Below are 22,077 nucleotides of genomic sequence, written 5' to 3' on the forward strand. Positions count from 1 at the left end.
TTCAGGTCATGATCTCATGGCTCGTGAGTTCGAGCCCCACATCGGGCTCTATACTGACAGCTCGGAGCCTGGATCCTGCTTCGGATTCTGGGTCTCCCTCTCTCTCGGCCCCTCCCCCACTCACACTCTGTCTCTCTCTGTCTCAAAGGTAAATAAACATTTAAACTATACATATATATAAATTCTCTAAATAGTAACTGTAATAATTCCCTCTAAGAAATAGTCCAGGTGGGATTCAAATCCAGGCAGCAGATCTGCCTGCAAAGCCCAGGGCTTTTACTAGAGCAGGTGGAGGAGCCAATAGAAACAGGTCACAACCGTAACTCGCATTTGTAGCTGTAACAAGATACATGTTAGACGTTACTATTGAGCACTTTGTGCTTGGTGTTATTCTCAGGATCTAAGCACGTTCCATAAATTAAATTCATTTAATTCCTTGCACTAATGCTGTGAGGGGAGTACTGTTATGCGTCCCATTTCACAGATGAGGAAACTGAGGCACTGAGAAGTCAAGTAACTTGCTTGAGGTCTCACACCTAATAGCTCCCGTCGGGTGAAGACTAATGCTGAGAGCCAGGAATCACTCTAGACACTTCCTATGCGCTAGCTTGTCTAGTCCTCACGACAGAGGAGCTGAGGCACAGAGGCTGTGTATCTCATCCACGGTCACATGGCTGGTGAGTGGTGCCACCAGGCCTCAAAACAGGTGGTCTGACTTCAGAGTCCCCGCTCCTAACTAGTGGCCCTAACACTTCTTGGCACGATGCTCGGTGCTCGGTGCAGGGCCTGAGCTTGGGAAGTGTTGCCCAGTCTCAGCGTGAGGCTGTAGAATGGGTTCTGGGCTCCTGAGGTCTCGGAGAGGCCCTGACAAACTGCTGCCCATCACGGGTGCCTTGTCAGAACCCGAGGCTGCTCCCAGGGGAGCCTTCTGGGACCCGTGGGTCCCCGGCCACCGGTTCTGCCCACGCAGTCGCCGGAACACACAGTGCCCGAGCCAGTCCCGGCTGCCCTGGACACTGAGCCTCAGGGCCCCCCAGGGCTGTTCCACATTCCCCTCCAAAGTCAACGAGGCCCCGGCTGGCTTTCCTCCTGGAAAATCAGTGGGGCTCACTGCCCTCTGCTGGCTTCCTCCAAGGCCGCCTGGACTCCAGGAGCAGCGGGCACTTCGGGGAAGGCTGCCCCAGCTGTATCTCTGCACCCTGGCCCTGCCTGGGCCTGCATCCTACTGCTTCCCTGAGCTCCCCTGGCTGTGGCTCTGGAGGGAGCCGTGATACCCCTGCCCTTGGAAGCGCTCGCAGAATTGGAGCTAGACAGTGACGGCTCCCGTTCCCTGAGCCCCTTGGGGGAACACAGGCATTTAACCGCTCTAGTCCTCAGAACCACTCCACTTAACAAACAAGGAAGCCGAGGCTCAGTCTAGCTGATGGGTTTGCCAGAGACCACGCAACTGGTAACTGGTGGAGTGGGGACCTGAATCCAGTTCCTTCCGGGGGCTCTTTCCACGAAATCGAAACCACATGGACTCTGTCCAGATGGCCCCCCTGCTCTCTGTGCTGAGGACTTCAGGGGTATTTATTCATGCCTTTGAGTGCCTAGCACTGAACTGGCAAGTGTTGGGGAGACAGTGGCAATGCAAGCGGTGTGGGTAGGCCTCCCCTAAACCAACAGTGACGCAAAGCAGGTGGATAGACGAGGAAACCCCACAGTGCCTGGAAGCAGCCTGAGTCCCTGGAGGCAGTGATGCCCCGGGCAGGGTGCTGGGGAACGAGAAGACATTAAGCTGGTAACAGTGGGGAGACGCAAGGAGAAAGGGCATTTCGGGCAGGCAATGGCTGGATATTAGAGATTCGAGGGAACCCCAAATTCACCAGGTGGCTACAGCACAGAGTGGGAGGAGACAGTGGAGGTGACAAGGCCGGGAAGGCAGGTGGGGACACAGCCTAACTTCAAGAGACTTCCCACACAGTGGCCATGTTGGCTCTTGGGCCCCGTTTGGTGCCCTCGGGATTCCTGTGTACAAAGGGCTCCCCAAATCATAAATCCGGTACACTGGCTTTATAGCTGAAGCTTGGAGAGAAGGTGATTGGCTTCAGGTCACCCAGAGGAGCCAGAATCACACCCAGGTTACCTGATTCCAAGGGACACCCTGTCCCTGCAGCACCATCTCAAAGCCCTTCCTCCTTCCCGGGGGATGAGTTTCTGTCCGATCACCACGGGGGGCAATCAGGGCCCACAGACCTTGGGATTCCCCTGGCAACTCTGTGGATCAGGCCCGCCCATATCACCTGGGTGAGGGAGTTTCCCTGTCTTTGAGATCAAACACAAACCCCAAACAGAAACTGCCCCACACCTGAGCTCCAGGTAAATGCAGCCCGAGCCTGTGAGGTATACACATCTTTTGGCTCACACCCAGGAGAAGAAAGGAAGCTGTTTGAATAAAAACTCTCCTGGACGGGCGCCCAGCGATTTATAGTTTGCAAAGTGCTTTCCCCAAACGTTCTGCCTTTTGATCCTCGCACCTGTCCTGAGAAAAAGGTGCTGCCCATTTTACAGAGGCAGAAACTGAGGCCTGAGAGGTGAAGTGCAATGCTCAAGGTCACAGAAGGAGGGCGCTCTAGTATCAGAAACAAGTGGCCCGAGGAGGCGGCACGTGCTGGACACACATCGACTAAATGGCCCATCTCTGACGAATGCGGTGGGTAAAGCCAAGAGTGGTCATAGGAGGTGTCACTGATGTCCTTTCAAAAATGCATAGCAGTGACCAGGCAGAACTCGGGAGGGGAGCTTTCTGGGCCAAGGAAAGCGTGAGCAAAGGCCTGGAGGTAGGAGGAAGCAGGCAGACAGGAAACAGGGAATACTCCAACGGGGCTGGTGCGCAGAGTGTGGGCGTACCCCGGGGTGGCTCCCCTCCTTTCCCAGGGACCTCTTCTCCCCTCCCCTATCTCCCAGCTGCCTCTCTCAACATCTGCTCTACTGTTGCTGTTGGGGTTCAGATCTGTCTCCCCCATCCTTCTGGAAGCTCCTGGAGGGCAAGGACCTTATCCAGTTCACTTCTGTATCCTCAGTCTCTAGCACAAGGCTGGTCTGGCACAGAGATGGAGCCAGTTAATGAATAAAGATGAATGAATGAATGAATGAATGAATACACAGTGCCAGCTACATTCCATGAAATAGCAGCTGAGAGGTTTTTGAACACTAACCACGTGCCACCAGGTGCTTGGCTAGCTACTTTTTATACACATCGTCTCTTTAATCCTGCGAGGCCTATTATTTACTTTTTTTTTTTTTTCAACGTTTATTTATTTTTGGGACAGAGAGAGACAGAGCATGAACGGGGGAGGGGCAGAGAGAGAGGGAGACACAGAATCGGAAATAGGCTCCAGGCTCTGAGCCATCAGCCCAGAGCCCGACGCGGGGCTCGAACTCCCGGACCGCGAGATCGTGACCTGGTTGAAGTCGGACGCTTAACCGACTGTGCCACCCAGGCGCCCCTATTATTTACTTTTTATTATCAAAATCTCCGTTTTATAGGTGAGGAAACCGAGGCACAGAAAGGTGAAGTAACTTGGGTAAGGTCACAGAGTCCGCAAGTGTCCTTAGGATTTGAACTGAAGCCACAGGCTCAGTTGAGCAATTTTGCACACACTCTCAGCCACGTGGGGACACAGCTTCCTGCACAGACACACACATGTGTGCACACACACGCACAAGAGCACCCAGGCCACAGCCTTGTGCTCCTGGACACCCGGTCCTCCCCAGATTTGCTTACCCCCTAGCATGGAGAAGGAGGTCACAGTCCTGGTGCCGGGCTGGGGGCAGGGGTGGGGTGAGAAGGACCCAGGTGGGCTCTGAGACGTGCTCACTCCCTTTCTCTGGAACGCAGCTTCCTGTCATTAGGCACCTCCAGCTCAGGGGTATAGAAATCCTTTCTTTTGTACAGTCTCCCCTTCTATATAATCCCTGCCACAAAATGAGGATTCCCTGCAATAAAGGAAGCAAAGATTTCCCATATGCCTCTGGGCATACCAGGCCCTGTGCGGGTCTCCTTAGAAACCCCGGGAAAGATTTCTCAGTGTCCCAGGTCACCCAGGCTCAGGTGGAATGGGAGTTCCGATTTAGGTGGCCAGACCTTCTAGGCCAGCTCATCTTCCACTGGCCAAGTCCTTTCAGTACCCCCATGACCCCTTAACATCTGATAGAGGACAATCCAGCCTCAGGGAACAGGGAAGAGACCGGAGAGTGGAAGGCCTTGCCTGAGGTCACACAGGCAGCGCAGCGGGAGCTGGAACCCGGGCCCGAGGTGGGGACGGGTTGCAGGAGCTTATTTCCAGCCAGAGCCGAACTCGGGGCTGACTGGGGTGCAGTCTGGAGGTGTGGGGAGGCCCTGCCTGGGCGCTGGGCCTCTTTGCCAGCTCCGTTTCACAGCAAAAGGGAAGGAGGGGCCCTCTGGGCATCAGGCGTCCGGACCAGGCCTGCCGGTCTGCGCAGCAGGGCGAGTTCGTGGGCCGTGGGTCCTTGTACTGCTTCACACGCATAGCTGCACATGAGCTCTCTCGTGTGTGGCTGGGGCACAGGTGCGAGGGGCTGCGTGTTGCTGCGTGTGCAGGTGTATCTGGGTGTGTTTGAGAGCATCTGTGTGTGTGTCTAACGTTACCCCCACCGCACTCTCATGAAACCCCATCTCTTCCAGTGTCTTATCTGATCCCCGTCGTAGGGCAGTGAGGGAGGCATGGCAGGGGTTGTGGAGAAAGAGAGGCCGAGGGAAGCTTGGGCCGAGGGAAGCTAGGGTGAGGGAAGGGCACCCGACCGCAGGAGGTAGCCCTGCGTGCCTGTTCCTGGATGGATGTTCCCATGCGTGTGCGGGTGCCATCTCCAGAGGGACCGGAAGTGATAACCCTTCAGGTCCGTCCTGGCTCTGCCCAGCATGTTCCTGCAGGGCTGCAGGGTCGAGCGTGTTTGAGGTCTATGTGGGCAGGGGAGTGTGTCTGAGCAGATGTGTGCCTGGTGAGAGAGAAAGCCTGTGCAGACTGTGGGTGTTTTGGGGTGTCTTCTTCCACCGGACGGCTCCCAAGCGCCCAAGGCCTCAGAGAGGGATGGGGGAGCAGGCTCAGCGGGCTGGCCAGAGGCTCTCCAGGCCCCTCTGCCCAGCTGGGCAGAGGCCTGGGCTGGTGTTGGGCACAGCGCCACCTTGTGGGGCCGCAAGGAGGGATCTGTGGCATGTCGGGGAAGCTGATGGCCTCCGTGGGGGGAAAGAGGGATGGGGATGGGGAAGAGTGGCCCCGGGGAACCTGGAAGGCCAAACCGCTCCCAGAACCCGGGCCACCAGATCCGGGTTGTGCCAATTTCCTGGGACAAAAGAGATCCAAGAGGCTTCCCTGAGGTTTCCCCCCTCCCCTCCTGGCTCCTCCTGGAGGATGCTCCTTCCTCTGACTCTTAAATGCTATTCCCATTGACTAGGGAAGTCAGACGCTAACCAAATTCTTAAAAGGGAGAAAAGCCAAAGGTGGCCATGTGTCCTGGTTTGCCTTGGTTTGCCTGGGACTGACAGGTCTCCAGGACACAGGACCCTCGGTTTTAACATCAGGGAAGTCCTGGGCAAACGGGACTAGTTAGTCACGCTAGATGAGCACGTGTGGCAGCGGGGAAATAGTGCAGACGATTCCTGGGGACCTAGGTTGGTCTGAGGGGTCAGAGGAGGCCTCTGTGCCCTCACCCCAGCAGGGGTCTTGTTGGCCACAGACGCTTTAGACAATCTCTTCTGAGGGCTTTGTTACCATCTCTGTGGGATTTGGTGACTCCCAGTTGGGCCTCCAGCCAGACCTCTCTCGTGGGTTCGGTCCCTCATCTGCTCTGAACTAGTGGGCCAGGCTGTCACACGGGCGTAGCCACCCCACAGGCCTCAAATGCGATTATGATGTCCCCTGAGCCTCTTTCTTCTCCTGTGTTCCTATCTCAACAAGTGGCATTCCCACCCACTGGTCACCCAGCCAGACACCTTTGATCCCTCTTTGATCCCTCTGAATCCCTCACCTTCCACATCCAGTCCTTTCAATTCCATGTACCACCATCTCTCCAGTCTACTTCTTTCTCTCTCATCCCCGCTGCCACTACACTGTCACCACCATCCTCCCCTGGTCTTGCGGTCTCCAGCAATTGCCCTGAGTTCATCTAGAACAGGCCAGAATGTGGAGTCTGGTCCCAGCTTAAGGATGAGTGAGAATGCTGGCTTGGACTCGGTTCCAGGTCCTCAGTCCTGAGAATTCTTGCCATGCCAGCCTGGGGACACTCTCTCTAGCCACCCTGCATGAGAGGAATGTGAGGGCCCTGTTTTTGTCCTTCAGGGCGTTTGGGAAGGCTGGCCAAGGCCAGCTCAGGTATCTCTCTACTCCATATCCACTCTGTAGCTGGAGCGTCTTCCTGCTCAGGCCCCTCCATGGCTCTCCGTGGTCCTCAGGATGAAGTTGCAGCACCTTGACCTTGCTATGTGACCAGTTCTTATTGTCCTTAGAGTTACATTTCTAACCATTGCTCCACCTGTACCCGTTGTGCTGCTGGTTTTCTGTGTTCTGGTGAGAATGATGATGGTATGGGTGCAATGGTGTGTACGTGGCATTATTGGTGTGTGTGTGGTGGTTGGGATGGTGTGTTTCTAGTGGCTGTGATGGTGTGTGTGTGGTTGGGATGGTGTGTGTGTGGTTGGAATGGTGTGTGTGTGGTTGAGATGGTGTGTGTGGTTGGGATGGTGTGTGTGGTTGGGATGGTGTGTGTGGTTGGGCTGGTGTGTGTGTGGTTGAGATGGTGTGTGTGGTTGGGATGGCGTGTGTATGTTTGGGATGGTGTGTGTGGTTGGGATGGTGTGTGTGTGGTTGGAATGGTGTGTGTGGTTGAGATGGTGTGTGTGGTTGGGATGGCATTGGTGTGGTTGGGATGGCGTGTGTGTGGTTGGGATGGCGTGTGTGTGGTTGGGATGGCATGTGTGTGGTTGGGACGATGTGTGTGGTTGGGACGGTGTGTGTGGTTGGGAAGGTGTGTGTGGTTGGGATGGTGTGTGTGTGATTGGGATGATGTGTGTGTGGTTGGGACGGTGTGTGTGGTTGGGATGGCGTGTGTGTGGTTAGGATGGCATGTATGGTTGGGATGGTGTGTGTGTGGTTGAGATGCTGTGTGTGGTTGGGATGGTGTGTGTGGTTGGGATGGTGTGTGTGTGGTTGGGCTGGTGTGTGTGTGGTTGGGACGATGTGTGTGGTTGGGATGGCATGTGTGTGGTTGGGATGGTGTGTGTGTGGTTGGGCTGGTGTGTGTGTGGTTGGAATGGTGTGTGTGGTTGAGATGGTGTGTGTGGTTGGGATGGCGTGTGTGTGGTTGGGATGGCGTGTGTGTGGTTGGGACGGCGTGTGTGTGGTTGGGACGGCGTGTGTGTGGTTGGGATGATGTATGTGGTTGGGATGGCGTGTGTGTGGTTGGGATGGCGTGTGTGTGGTTGGGATGGCATGTGTGTGGTTGGGATGGTGTGTGTGGTTGGAATGGTGTGTGTGGTTGAGATGGTGTGTGTGGTTGGGATGGTGTGTGTGTGGTTGAGATGGTGTGTGTGGTTGAGATGGTGTGTGTGGTTGGGATGGTGTGTGTGTGGTTGAGATGGTGTGTGTGGTTGGGATGGTGTGTGTGTGGTTGGAATGGTGTGTGTGTGGCTGGGATGGTGTGTGTGGTTGGGCTGGTGTGTGTGGTTGGGCTGGTGTGTGTGGTTGGGATGGTGTGTTGTGGTTGGGATGGCGTGTGTGGTTGGGATGGTGTGTTTCCAGTAGCTGCGCTGGGGTGTCAGTGTTGGTAGGGGCAGAATAGAGCTTTCAGATCGCTCACATCTACTTTGACCAGAGCAGTTCCAATTGTGTACGTTTTATGGATTGGGGTTCCTTACAACTTTGTTTCTAAGAAGGCTTTTGTGGCTTTGAAAGGTTTGCAAAGAGTCATTGCTCTAAGATGACTAGTTGTTTTCTGCTTCTCCTCCACACCAAGCAGCTTCCCACCTCTGTGCTTTTACCCAGGCTCTTCCAAAGATCTCCATCTCTCTCTGTAGAAATGTTACCGTCTGAAATGGCCCCACCTCCAAGAAGCTTCTGGGGCTCAGCGGCAGGGACAGGATTGCTCCCTCCTCTACGCACCACTGCCCTTCACATCTACCCCCTTTGTGTCCTTGTCGTACACGCCTAGACTAAGAGCTCACCGCCTCAGTAATCTCCACACTAACATTCTTCCTTTCTTCTCTGCTGACTCATGCACAGAGGTGAATAAAAATCGCGTCAGCGGTTTTGTGCAGCACACAGCCTGGTGGGAAAGACGGACACATAGCACTGTGACATCAGTGCTATAATCGAGGGGAGCTAGAGGCCCCTGACCTGGGAGCAGGGAGGCAAAAAAAGCCTTCCTAGAGAAAATAATCCCCAAGTGTAGTTTTAAAGGATGAAACATGCCCCTGGAGAAGAAGTGGGGAAAGATATCCCGGGGAAGAACCGCCCACCGGTCACATCGCACCCTCTCTGCTGCCCGTGTCCCCCCCTCGCCGGCCTCACCATGCTGTCTCTAGATTTTTTGGACGATGTGCAGCGAATGGACAAGCGGCAGCTGTATTATCAAGTCCTAAATTTTGGAATGATAGTTTCCTCGGCACTAATGATCTGGAAGGGGTTAATGGTCATAACTGGAAGTCAAAGTCCAATTGTAGTTGCTCAGTGGCAGCACGGAACCTGCATTTCATAGAGGAGATCTTCTCTTTTTAACAAATGGAGTTGAAGATCCCATCCGAGTGGGAGAAATTGTTTTTAGGATAGAAGGAAGAGAGATTCCTATAGTTCGTGGAGTCTTGAAGATTCATGAAAAGCAAAATGGACATATTAAGTTTTTGGCCAAAGGAGATAATAATGCGGTTGATGACAGAGGCCTCTATAAACAAGGATAACACTGGCTGGAGAAGAAGGATGTCGTGGGGAGAGCAAGGGGGGTCCGTGCTCAGCGTGAGCCCAACATAAGGCTTGAACTCGTGACACTGAAATCAAGAGCCAGACGCTCAACCAACTGAGCCACCCAGGCACCCCCCCAAAAAATACAATCTTTAAAAAAATAAAATCAAATCCCAACGTTGAAAAAAAAAAAAATGTGCGAAGGCCCCAGCATTAGAAAACACGGTTGGCTTGTGAGACAAACTGTCAGCAGTTGAGACTGTGGAGTGACGACTGTGGGGAGCAGGGCATAAGGCCTGAGAGGTGGGAAGGCTGCGTCCCAGGGGACTCTGGGTGCCAGTGTGGAGCTGGCACTTCGTCCCAAGAACAGGCCATGGCAGGGAACTGAAAAGATACTGACAAGGTCAGATTTCCTTGTTAAAAAAATGTTGTGGTGACATATGGCCTAAAATTTGCCACTGTAAACTGGTATTAAGTACACTCACACTGTCGTGCACCATCACCGACCACCCATACCCAGACCTGTTTGTCCTGTAAAACCAAAACTCTATACATAAACCTCCCCCCAGTGCCTGGCAACCCCCATAACCATTCTGTCTCTGTGGATCTGACCACTCTAAGCACCACATATAAGTGGGATCATACACTATTTGTCTTTTGCGTGTGTGTGTGCCTGGTCAATGTCACTTAGCATCGTGTCCTCGAGGTTCACCCATGTTGTAGCATGTTGCAGGATTCCTTTTGTTTTTAAGGCTGAATAATATTCCGTGGGGTGTATTTACACCACGTGTCATTTATCCATTCATCGGTCGATGGACGCTTGGGTTGATTCCACATTTCAGCTCTTGTGAATCACGCTGCTAGGAACGTGGATGTGCGAATATCTCTCTGAGACTCTGCTCTCAGTTCTTTCGGATGTACACCCCCACGTGCAACGCCTGGGTCGTGTGGTATGTCTATTTCTAATTTTTTGAGGAACCACCGTCCTGTTTTCCATACAGGCTGCACCACTTTACATTCCCACCAACAGGGCACAAGGCTTCCTGTTTCTCCACATCCTTGCCAACGCTTACTTTCTTTTGCTTGGTCTTTGGTTTGGTTTTGGTAGGAGCTATCCTAATGGGTACGGGGGTGGCATTTAAAACAACGAATTCACCGAGGTGAAGTTCGTAATAACATAAAATTAACCTTTTTTTTTTTTAATTTTTTTTTTACATTTATTTATTTTTGAGAGATAAAGAGAGAGACGGTGTGAACAGGGGAGGGGCAGAGAGAGAGGGAGACACAGAATCCGAAGCAGGCTCCAGGCTCTGAGCTGTCAGCACAGAGCCCATCTGGGGCTTGAACCCATGAACCACGAGATCATGACCTGAGCTGAAGTCGGACGCCTAACCGACTGAGCCACCCAGGCGCCCCTAAAATTAACCTTTTTAAAGTGAACGGTGCGGTGGCACGTAGTACATTCAAAGTGTTGGGCTACCTTCCTCTCTATGTAGTGGCAAAACATTTCTATTACTCCAAGTAAAACCCCTTACGTGTTAAGTAAGTAGTTTCTCCCCAGTGTCCCTTCCCCCAGTCCCTGGCAACCGTCAGTTCTCTGCCTTATGGATTCATCTGTTCTGGACATTTCACACAGATGGAGCCATGCGATACGTGACCTTTTGTGTCTGGCTTGCCTCCCGTAGCTTCGTGTTTGTAAGGTTCACCGGCTCGTCAGTACTGCATTCCTTTCTATAGATGAGTAATACTCTGCTGTGTGGATTTGCCACTCATGGAGTATTCATTTGCCTGCTGACGGACACTGGGCTGGTCAGGCTTACTCTTGACCCCTCGAGCTCTGTCCATACAATGGTTTGGAGGGAACAAGACAGGACGAGGAAGAAGGGCTGGGGCCGTGTCAGGGGGGCAGGCCGAGGGCTCTGGCCGTGGGAAAGACAGAGGAGTGCATTATTTAGGGAGGCAGATGGTTGTGAGGTGCCAGAGGGAGAAGTGAGGCATGTCGCCCCAGTTGTGTAAGACAAGCCATGAAGGAGGACAGGTGGGAGAAGACGGTCACGGGTTTGGTTTGCGCCTTGCAAGTTTGAGTTGTTTGTGGACCATCCAGAGGGAACTGTCCTCCATGCAGTAAGAGCTGTGGGCCTGGAGCTTGGGGGGAAGTGCTGGGCAGAGTGGGGCTTGGCAGTCAGCAGTGTGTCGCCGAGAAGAACAGAAGAGAGCGGGGAAGAGGGAGATGGGAGGGCTCAGAACAGAGCCTCTTACACGGTGTACTCCCAAAGGCAGGACCTGACCACCTTGCTCCCCACTGACTGCCAGACCCAGCCACAATGACTAGCATATACACACAGCCACTTACAACCCGGTAGGATGAATGAAGGAGTCCACAGAAGCCTGGGACCTCACAGGAGAAATCAAGAAAAACAGGGTGTTGGAAAAACTGAGAGGAACACGTTTCAAGGATAAAGTGGCTGGCTGATGCTGCAGCTGTCAGTCTGGGTAAGAACTTTTTTTTTGTTTTTTTTAAGTTTTATTTATTTTTGAAAGAAAGGGACAGAGATAGAGTGCGAGCAGGGGAGGGGCAGAGAGAGAGAGGGAGACACAGAATCCGAAGCGGGCTCCAGGCTCCGAGCTGTCGGCACAGAGCCCGGCACAGGGATCGAACTCACGAGCTGTGAGATCATGGCCTGAACCGAAGTCGGACGCCTAAGCTAACGCCACCCAGGCACCCCGATAGTCTTGATTTATGTGTGGAAACGGAGAGAGCACTGGTGACCCAGGCAAGTGACGTGGTGGAAGTGGAAGCCGGGGGTGGTGCCCAGTGAGCACGAAGTCAGATTTGCAGAGTCGGGCCAAGTCGGGGTAAGCCCGAGAGCCCTTGCGGGAGAGGTGCATGGAGTGGAGACAGTGAACCGAGAGGCCTCATCTGGTCAGTCTAGGCCAGTCAGGGAGCCAGGATCCAACTGAGTGACCTTGGCTGGGTCCCTCCCCTCTCGGGTATTCGAACAGCCGCTCTTGAGGGGTCTGCGGTGACTCAGCTCTCTGCTTCACTAGCTGCCCCCTCAGATGACCCTCCCCAGGACCAGCCCTCACTTAGTGCTGTGACTAGGCCCTTTGGCTCTGCAGAGGGAAGGGCTCCTTACCTCGGGGAACCTTTCTACGTAGACTCGGGAAGTAGTTAGGTGGGGAAGACATAACTAGAAGTTTCTGGCTGCTATGCCAGAGTTTCCAAGACCAAAATAGTTTCCTTTCCCCAAAGCTGAGCTTTTTCATAAGCCCCAGGCACACCAGATGGGAAGGGAGAAGCATCTAGAAAAAGCTGAGAGGGGCGCTCAGTTAGACGTCTGATTTCAGCTACTGATCTCATAGTCTGTGAGTTCGAGCCCCGCGTCGGGCTCTGTGCTGACAGTTCAGAGCCTGGAGCCTGTTTTGGATCCTGTGTCTCCCTCTCTCTCTGCCCCTCCCACTCCCCCATCTCAAAAATAAATAAACATTAAAAACAAAAAAAAAAGGCTGAGAGACCCTAGGAGCACCTAGTGTCACAGGACTTTATCATCTTGCATCCAGACGGCTCAAAAGACCCCTGTCTCCACCTCACTGCCGGCCCAGAGGAGACACCCAGCAGTGGTAGGGGAGCTCTGAGGTAAGAGGAGGGACACCAGGTCTTTGCATCTGGTTTGATCACTTCCTTGCTGAGTGACCTGAGGCCAGGGGCTCCTCTTCTCCAGGACTGTTTCTTGTCTACCATGGATTCACCTGACTGCCAGAGACTAATAGACAGCACAGCACGAAAGGTGCCCTGGAGAGGCAGTGACCAGAAAGGGGTGTGAGGCTTAAAGATTCCCTGGTTATTTATTGAGGGTCTACTAAGTACGGGGCACTGTGCCAACCACAGATGCAACAGCCTGGGAGGTAGGAACTCAGATTCGAGTCCCAGGTTTGTCTTTAACTCCCTGTGTGGCCTAGCCTCAAACATGAGCATGCAAGGAACAGAATCACCAGGCAGTGGCACGGACTGCAGGCCTTCCCCCCAGAATTTCTGATTTGGTAGGTCTAGCGTCGGGCCCAAGAATTTGCATTTCTAACTGATGTTGCAGGGAGGAACCGTACTTTGAGAATTGCTGGCCTACCCATTTGTCTGAGTCTGACTTTCCTTGGCTCTCAACAGGGAGAATCGCGCCGGCCCGGCTTACCTCCTGCCAAGGCGTGCTCTGGGGTGTGAATCAAAAAGCTGTAGAATTATGGAACTTCTGAGAGAGCTGGTTGGGACCTCAAGATCCACCTGCTTTGAACTCCCCACTGGACAGGAGACGAAACTGAGGATCAGAGATGGCACAGACCAGGGTCACAGTCAATTTGAAGGCAACCAGAGCTGGAGTTAGAACCCACAGAGCCTCCCGCCTTCTCCCAGGTTCCCCCAGCCCAAAGGAGGTGCTTTTACTATCTTTCTTGTAAGATGAAGTGACACTACATGGTATTTGCAGCAGATGCTCTGAATGTCCTGCCTGTGTCTCTTGGTGTCCACCATTTCTGTGCATCTCGACCCAACAGCTTCCAAGTGCCAGCCCCTGCACTCTCCCTGAGGACCTTTTCTGGCCTCAAAGCCCACTTGGCCCGGCCTGCATTTGTGCAGGAACACTGCCAGAGACTTAACGTCTATTTCCTCTGAGCAAATCCCAACCAATGACAGGTGGGTACATACTCCAGCTTCCTTGCCCCTTGATTGGGACAACACTGAGGCACATTCTTCACCATTATCCAGAATTCCTTAGTGGAACTGAGCCCGGGCTGGTTCCAGCAGAATCTTGCTTGATAGTATATTCTTTGCTTCTTTCCTTTCCCTTTCTCACTTTCTAGCACAACCTCTACAGGGGTTTCCTCGGGTTATCTTTCAAATCAACTGTTTCAAATCCTTGTTTCAGGGTCTGTTCCTGGGGGAATCTGGTCTCAGACATCATCATTATCATCATCATAAGAATAATTGCCATTTATTGAACACCTACTATATGCCAGGTATCATGTACATATGACCTCATGTGATCCTCATGACAATACTCTTATGCCTCTATGTAATGGCTGAAATAATTCAGTTCAGAGGCCTGACCAAGGGCTGTCAGATGGTAAGCCTTTAGCAGGGCTGGGTGTTGAGGGACCTTGGTTCCCTCCCTAGGGGCCCAGCCCCACTGCGTGGTCACACCCAGAGAAAAGGCAACCTGGGGCATTTTTAGGCCCTGACACTGTCCCCACAACAGGCACTATTCACAATGGCAGCAGTGGGACTCCTTCTAAGGACCTCAACTAGTTGAGGATATTGATAAAGGAGACAGCTGGAGAGGAAGAACAGGCCAATATTTTATGATGACTGCAATCGACAGACTGGTCTGTGTCTACTCTTGGAGAGTCCCAGGAATAACTGGGGGACTCTTTGGGGATAATTTCTTCCTTATGTAGAAGGGGGCTCAGGGCCATTGTCTTTGGACAAAAATAAACCTCCATTTTGTAATCACAGATTGGTGAAGCCGGGCAATGTTTAGGCTGCACTGAATACACTCCTAATGTGTTTGTGCAGACCGAATAGGGTCTTTGTTTATGGAAGTGCAATGTTTTGCTTTAGGCTTCAGTTTCAAAGAGCAAGTTTCCATAGCAATTATTTTTGTTGTATAAAGAGAAAGCTATTGGGGTAATAAAATCATACACTCACACACAGTACAATAAACTCCCGGGATGGTACTCAGGGGCCTGCATTAGACTTCACACTGGACCCATTCTCCCTGGTGGGAGCTTTGAAAGTATCTCCCCATTTCTGGCCTCAGTTTCCTCATGTGTCACAAGCAAGGCAGCTGCATGGGCCCTACGCTCTCCGAGGCCCCAGGTGACAGGGTCCATGGTTCTCCCTCAGGGCCGCCTGGCAAATCTAGGCAGCTTTGCTGCTCCAGTCCAGCCTGGAAGCAGATCTGTAATTGAGCCTGCAGGGTCCCTGTGACAGGCACAGCCTGTAAATCTCCGCTGGGGAAGCAGCCCAGGGAGATAAATTGTACCGCAGCGGACTCTCCTTGCATTCTAGGAGCCGCCTGTTTCTGGGGTTAACGTGGAAAGAAGGGAGGGCCGATAAAGCCCTTCCCCATGATCAGACACTCAACAGGGTGGGGGGAACGAGGACCCAGGCCACCGCTGGCAGGGAAGGAGTGGTTGCAGCGTGGTGTTTGCTCCTTGGAGCCCATGAACACGGGCACTGGAGGATTTAAGCAAAACAGTGACTTGGTCCGAATGAATGCATTGTCATAGTGTGTATACATGCCTCTCTCCTCCCTCAGCTTCTGAGCCCAGACACTGTGTCTGAGTCAGCTCGGTGTGCCAGCGCAAGGACTGGGACAGGGCAGGCATCCCTGAATACAAGTAATGGAAAATAATCACGATAGCTAATGCTAATGAGCTAACGCTCAGTCTGTGCCACGCCCTGAGCTTATTGTTCTGCGTGTATTATTTACTCCTTGCAATCCTAGAAGGCACAGCTCCGTGACACAGAGATGCTAAGTAACTTGCCCACGAGCCCTCAGCTAGTAAGCGGCTGGACTAGGATCTAAACCCAGGTAGCCTGGCTCCAGAGCCTGGGCCCCGAAACACTCTGCAAAATGATCAATACAGTAGTGACAACGACAATGGAAATTCACTGTGTCAGGTGTCTGTCAGGACTGTGGGAAGGAGAGGCAGAAGTCCACCGGCTGGCCTGGCAGAGGGAAGCAAGGGACAAGGGCTGAGAGAGGTCACCTCTTGTCTGAGGAATGAAGAGACACTTGAAAAGGCCAGAGCGTAGAGGGGCAAAGTGACAGATGAATCTGGGGAGGAAGGCGGGGCTAGATCCTGCCGAGCCTGCGGTGCTGGGGGCCAGAGAGCACAGGTCTGTGGCATGGGCTAGGGCAGGGCAGTGACAGGCCAGATGTGAGGACCGCACCACCTCTCACCGGCTCTGTGACCTTGGGCAAGGCACTTCTCCTCTTGGAACCTCAGTCTTCTCATCAGTAAACTGGGGTTGCTAATCCCGCTGCCTCTCAGGGCTTGGGCAAAGATTAATAAGGCAACAGATGAAAAGGATTTTATAGACTGTAAAAGATTTCACAAATGCAGGCTTGGGGGTGGGATGGAAAGAAGTGAAGCGATAGTCATTGTGAATTTAGCCAGCTGTCTTTACATAGAGACTACCAGATTCACTCCAACTTTTATGGTTATTAAAAATAATGACATTTGCACGTGGCACTGTTACTCGCCCTTTGGCCTTTATTACCTCACTTGAGCATCTCCAAACCTTTTACGTGAGATGTAATCATTCCCGCCTTATGAGTGAGGACACTGAGGCACAGAGAGGTGGTTGGCCCACCCCAGTCATGCAGGCCAGAGGGGCAGCTGAGGTATGGTCTAGGTTTATGGCTGAGCAGTTGTGTTCTTTCTATTTGGTCTCACAAAACTTGATTCATATTGAACGGCTTGTCTGAGCTGATGCCTCCAAAGGGTAAACCAAGGGCACAAAGGTACAGGAAGGCAAGTACAGTAAGACAGTCATCTAGGGGTATTTAGGATTGGAATGCTTGAGGTCTTGACTATTGGTCAATAACCTCAGAGGTTTGAGACAGGTCATAATGTGTCATTTTACTGAGGCCCAAACTTGAATTATTTTTTTTTAATTAAAAAATATTTTATTATTTTTGACAGAGAGAGAGAGACAGAGAGAGAGACAGAGAGTGAGCAGGGGAGAGGCAGAGAGAGAGGGACACACAAATCTGAAGCAGGCTCCAGGCTCCGAGCTGTCAGCACAGAGCCTGACGCAGGGCTTGAATTCACAAACCACGAGACCATGACCTGAGCCAAAGTCGGACGCTTAACTGACTGAGCCACCCAGGCCCCCCTCCCCCCCCCCCCCCCCCCTGCGTATTTGAATTCTCAAAGACCAGTATGTGGAGGAAAAGCCTGCCTGGCCTACACTTCTTAGCTCAACTTACTGGTTTTTTCCTCCCCAGAAGAGGCAGGGTGATCCGGGGAGACAATGCATGTGGGGTTAGAGGCAGTCCATCCGGGGAGAAATCCCAGTTCTGCCACCCAAAGCTGTGTAACCTTGAGGAAGCAGCCTCCTGTCTTTGAAACTCGGTGTCCTGATTTGTAATACAAGTATATTCATATCTACCTCAAAGGGCTGTTGAGGACTAGTGAGATCACGGTCATTCACGGACCCTGCAGGATACCCAAGGAACAGGTCACGGTGGGCTCTGGGAGGGGAAATGGGAGACGGGAGTCTTCACATAATACTCCATAAATATTAGCTTTTATTGTTATTATATATATTATTATAAATCAGTTTTTAAGAATCTGTTTATTTGTGGAAAATAACCCCCCCCCCCCCCCCCCCAGAGCTAAATGCTCCTTCATGGAGCTAAAGAGGAAGAGGCTAAAGCAAGTGATGCTTCTGAGTCAGAACGTAGGCGTTTCGTGGGGCAGACACCTGCCTTTGGGCTCCTTGCTGAGTCAGGTGAGGCTGACGCCTGGGCACCTGGAAGAGCAGGGCAGCTTGGCTGAGAGAAAGGCTCGTCCACCCACGAAGGGCCTCAAATGCCTGTCAAACAGTCCACAGCCCTGGGCTTGGCACCTGTCCTTGTTACTTGCTGGCTGAGTAACTGTGGGCAAGTCACTGAACCTCTCTGAGCCATCAGATTTTCATTCAACAAATGAGGACAGAGTTACTCTTCTGCCTTGTAGGGCTGCTGTGAGGCTCTGACAGAGTCAGGTGGCAGCTACCTTCATCACATCTTCATTACTATAAGGCCTTTGGGCTTCCTTGGGGACAACACAGACCAGAACAAGGCTTTTCACCGCGGTGGTGAGGTTGGATTCTAGGGGTTAGAGAGGTCACTTCAGAGGCCGGTGTGGGGCAGGGACTGAGGATTGTGTGTGCGACCCTCCGCACTCCCACCCCATCTGACCTCTCTGGACAACACCTTTAGCCGGGAATCGAACGACCCCAACAAAGGGCTGATTCTGGATTGCGGCAGGGAAACAAAATCTGAATGTAACTAACAGAGCTTTACCTTATCCACTTGCCAGGGATGGTATTTATGCTAATCCTATTCCAAGCGAAAGCAACTCAGACTAATAACAGCCGCGCCTCGGTTCTGGGTTCCCCACCATCTGTCCGTCCGCCCGCTCTGGGTTAGGTTTTCCCATGAAGTGCAAACAGGGCCGCTCAGTGGTGTGGGCGCTCATGGGCCAGCTTGAAGGTGTGCAGGGGGAGACACTCATTCAGGACGTATGTATGGAGCCCTGCCAGGCACTGGAGACCCAGAGGAGGGACAGACAAAGTCACCGCACCCATGAAGCATGTGCTCTGGTGGGACAGGCAAAAGGAATAAATGAGTACAGTAAAGAAGTGAAGATGGGGTTAAACCCTAAGAAGAAAAAAAGCATCGATGTGTCAGAAAATGACTTGGGGGTGAGGGCCTAATTAGAGAGGTGGCCAGGGAAGTACCTGTCTGAGGAGGTGAGATCTGCACGACAAGGAGTCACCACTGGAAGGTCAGGGTGCACGAGGCAGAGGGAGCAGTGGAGCAGACACCCCAACAAAGGGCCACGGTTTATGAGTGTGAGGGACAGAAGGCCGGGGTGGCTGCAGCTGGGGGTAGGAGACAAGATGGAGACAGTGCCAGAGGTCAGGCCACTGGGGACCTTGTAGGTCACCGTAAGGGCTTTGTGTGATGGGAGCCACTGGAGGGCTTTGCACGGAGTGACCTGACCTGCAGTCTGTTTTAAATGTTCACTCTGGCTGCGGGGCGGAGAACCGATTACAGGAGGGCCAAGAGGGCCCCCAAGGGGACAAGGTCAGAGGCTCTGGCACTAGGGGTGGGGAAAAGAATAGGATTGAGGTTACGTTTTGGAGGTAACAGTGAGAAAAAGATACGGAGGGTAGAGTACCTAGCACATTCTCTAACATGCAGCGGAAGCTCACTATGTGATGGCTGGAGTTTAGATTAGTTGATACTCTGCCACACAGCCTTTCCAAAATAATACCTTTGAAAAATCCTGGTATTTGATCAGCTCAAGTACTGGCCCGGAGGCCCCCACGACAATGCTAGCCGCGTTTTCCCTTGTGGGCTGTCCTCAAATCATGTCCCCAGTGGCCACGCGGGCTGCTTACCTCTGAGATGAACCTCCCATGGGCCATGCCTTTTCTGGCTCTGAAGCAATCCAACCCTTAGTGCTTCCTCAGGGAGCTCTGCTCTCTGCATCAGGCAGGAGAGGATGAGACTCTTGCATGTATAGAGAAACTGCAGAACCATGAGAGACTCGTGAAAATCATGAGGGAGGGCTTGGCCCCTATCCTGCATGGTGAGAACCTAAACAGGACTCAGGCACCGGGTCTCACCTGGGCTTCTAATTCCCTCATTTCAGTGTGTGTGTGTGTGGAGTTCCTGCTCTGTATGAGACTCTGCTGGGGACACAGAAATGAATCAGACACAGTCCCTGTCCCAAAGGTCACCGTCAGGGTGGAGGAGGAAACGAACAAGTGCCTCGTGATGTGCCACAGGAGCTCACTATTTGTTGATTAACAGTTACCTGAGTAGTAGGTCCCTGATCCAGGACCTCTCCTTTTACTTAGGTAATTTCCTCATCTCAAAATATCAAAAATTCCCCAAGTAGAAATTTCCAGCCCAGAATTCAGGCCTTCACAGACTGTCCCCCACCTCAGTCTCCACTCTCACTTCAGGCTATTCGTCCTCTGTCTGCACTTTGGCTCTAGCCATATCATGCATATTATGGTTCCCTGTTCTTTGACATTTCTCTGGCTTGCATATACCTTTCCTTGTGCTGGAGCACCACTTCTCCCATTCCCTGCCTGGTAAACTCCTATATACCTGTCCCAGGCCGGCTCCCAAATTAGCATCTTTGCAAAGCCTTTTTCATTCTCTCCAGACCAACCCCCTCCACAGGCACACCTAGGCCCTCCCTCCATAACGCTCCCACAGTCCCCAACCCATTCCTCCAGATGACAGATTGCTATGGATTGATGACCTGGTTCCCCCACTGGAAGATGGGCTAGGACACAAAGCCCCTATCCGGTTCATCTCATCTCAGGGCCTGCCACAGAGGAGGGAGATATTCAGTAAGCGTTTTCGTTCATGGGGGTGATAAGGACATCAGTGTGGTCATAGCAGAGATAGGTGAGAGGCACAAGAATGAAGCCAGAGGTCAGGAGACATCTGTAGGACAGGGCTCCCAGTGCCAGGCCTCAGGGTAGACTTCTGCCACTGGAGAAAAAGCTGAGGGAGAATAGGAAAGCCAGATCCCACTCAGAGGTGAATGAGTAGGGCAGGAGAACTATTTGGGGTTGTGATAGGGGATGTAAATATTGATTATGTTTACGTCATGTTCTCAAGGGCTATTAGCTCTGGGCTCATCTTCCAACATAAATAAGAGAAGATAACACTTGCCATTAAGGACTTAATGTCTATTAGTAGGCAACAAAATACCTGTAATACAAACATCATCCCCTTCTTCACCCCGAGACCATTTCATGATACATTCTCTTATTCAGATGGGGGTACTGAGAGCTGCAGAGTTGAAATAGCATGTCTAAAGTTGCTAGTTGAATAGTAATGAGCCAATGATTATCCTCCTCAAAGGCAGTCTTGAAGAGCTGTGGAGGCAAAAGTCTTGCCAATCATAGAATTTGTGTCTCACACAGCATGGTTGTTTGTGTTTTCTGCATTAAAAACATCACAATACATGGATTTATATTCATTGTGAAAAACAATCCAATTGGATTACAACTGAAAGTATAAAACAAATATGTGAGTCCATACTGATAGCGAGCTAGCTAGCCAGACAGACAGGGGAGAATGGACAGATCTTCCTTAGGGAAGAATTCCAAATAATACAGGTAGATACTCCACCCAGGAGAAAGGAGTTTAATCACCACCGCCTTTGAGGAAGGTCTGGACTTAGTGACTTGCCTTCAAAGAACAGAGTATGGGAAGGGAAAAATAGTAACATTTACAGTGGAGAGACAGGGCAGACACTACCTTAACCAAGCAACAAAGGTGAACATTCCCAGGGATAAGGTATATGGATGTCCTATACGCCTGGATGTGCTGTGACAAAGATAGCTCACCTCTGTGGTATTCTTCCCCAAAACCCATCACCCCAGTTCAGTCAGGAGGCCTTCTTCAGACAAACCCAAACTTAGAAACATTCTACAAAATGCCTGGCCAGCACTGCTTAAGACTGTCATAGTCATAGGAAACAAGGAAAGACTGAGAAACTGGTCAGAGAGCAGAGAAGACTGGAGAGGCATAATGACGAAATGCAGTTCAATCCCAGCATGAATCCCGGAACAGAGAAAGGACACTAGTGGAAACACTGGCGAAGGCTGAATGAAGTCTGCGTGCCAATCGTGGATTTTTAATTTTGACAAATGCGCCACGCTGATGTACAATGTTAACGACAGGGGAAACTGGGTGAGGGGCAAATGGGAGCTCCCTGTATCATCTTTGCAACTTTTTTGTGAGTCTAAAATTATCCACAAATAAAAAGTTTATTGTAAAAAATCAGGTAAGGAGAGAGTGAGTCCCTCCATCGCTCCACCCAAAGCCTCATTCTAAATTGGGTACACATGTGTATACATCTTCTTCTTCAATATGTTCGTGAAGTGTTTCCCCTTTACCGAAGTGGTTCATACCAAAGTGGTACCTTCCCTTTTTCACTAAACCATATATGTATCAGTGGCGTCTCCGTGGCAGTAACAGGTTTTCAGTACAGATCTACGCTGTCCAATACAGTAGCACTAGCCACACATGGCTACTGAACACTTGAAAATGTGGTTGGCCCAAATTGAGATGGGCTGTTAAATGCAAAATACACATCAGACTGCAAAAACTCAGTACAAAAAAAGAATGTAAAATATCTCATAATTTTTATGTTAATTACATGTTAAAGTGATATCTTCAGTGTAGAGAGCTCAAATATATGTCTCCTTTTTTAAAGTGTTTATTTACTCTCGAGACAGAGAAAAAAGGGAGAGAGACACACAGAGTGCAAGGAAGGGAGGGGCGGAGAGAGAAGGAGATACAGAATCCAAAGCAGGCTCTAG

General features: G+C 51.7%; 1 protein-coding gene across 8 annotated transcripts in view; it reads right to left on the bottom strand.

The window, feature by feature from the left end:
• Positions 1–22,077, bottom strand: part of TCEANC2 (transcription elongation factor A N-terminal and central domain containing 2) — a 68,686-nt gene that overhangs the window by 3,594 nt on the left and 43,015 nt on the right. For 2 of the 8 annotated variants that reach the window (XR_007154923.1, XR_007154921.1), the window contains one exon: positions 17,380–19,255. The gene's annotated coding sequence lies outside the window, so the exon portion shown is untranslated. Of the gene's footprint in view, positions 1–3,769; positions 3,982–12,662; positions 12,748–13,141; positions 13,265–17,379; positions 20,692–22,077 lie in introns of those variants that run through there. The other 6 variants (XR_007154925.1, XR_007154927.1, XR_007154926.1 and 3 more) reach the window with 6 other exon arrangements.

Source organism: Prionailurus viverrinus, chromosome C1 (genome assembly GCF_022837055.1).
Source record: "Prionailurus viverrinus isolate Anna chromosome C1, UM_Priviv_1.0, whole genome shotgun sequence".
NCBI lineage: Eukaryota > Metazoa > Chordata > Mammalia > Carnivora > Felidae > Prionailurus > Prionailurus viverrinus.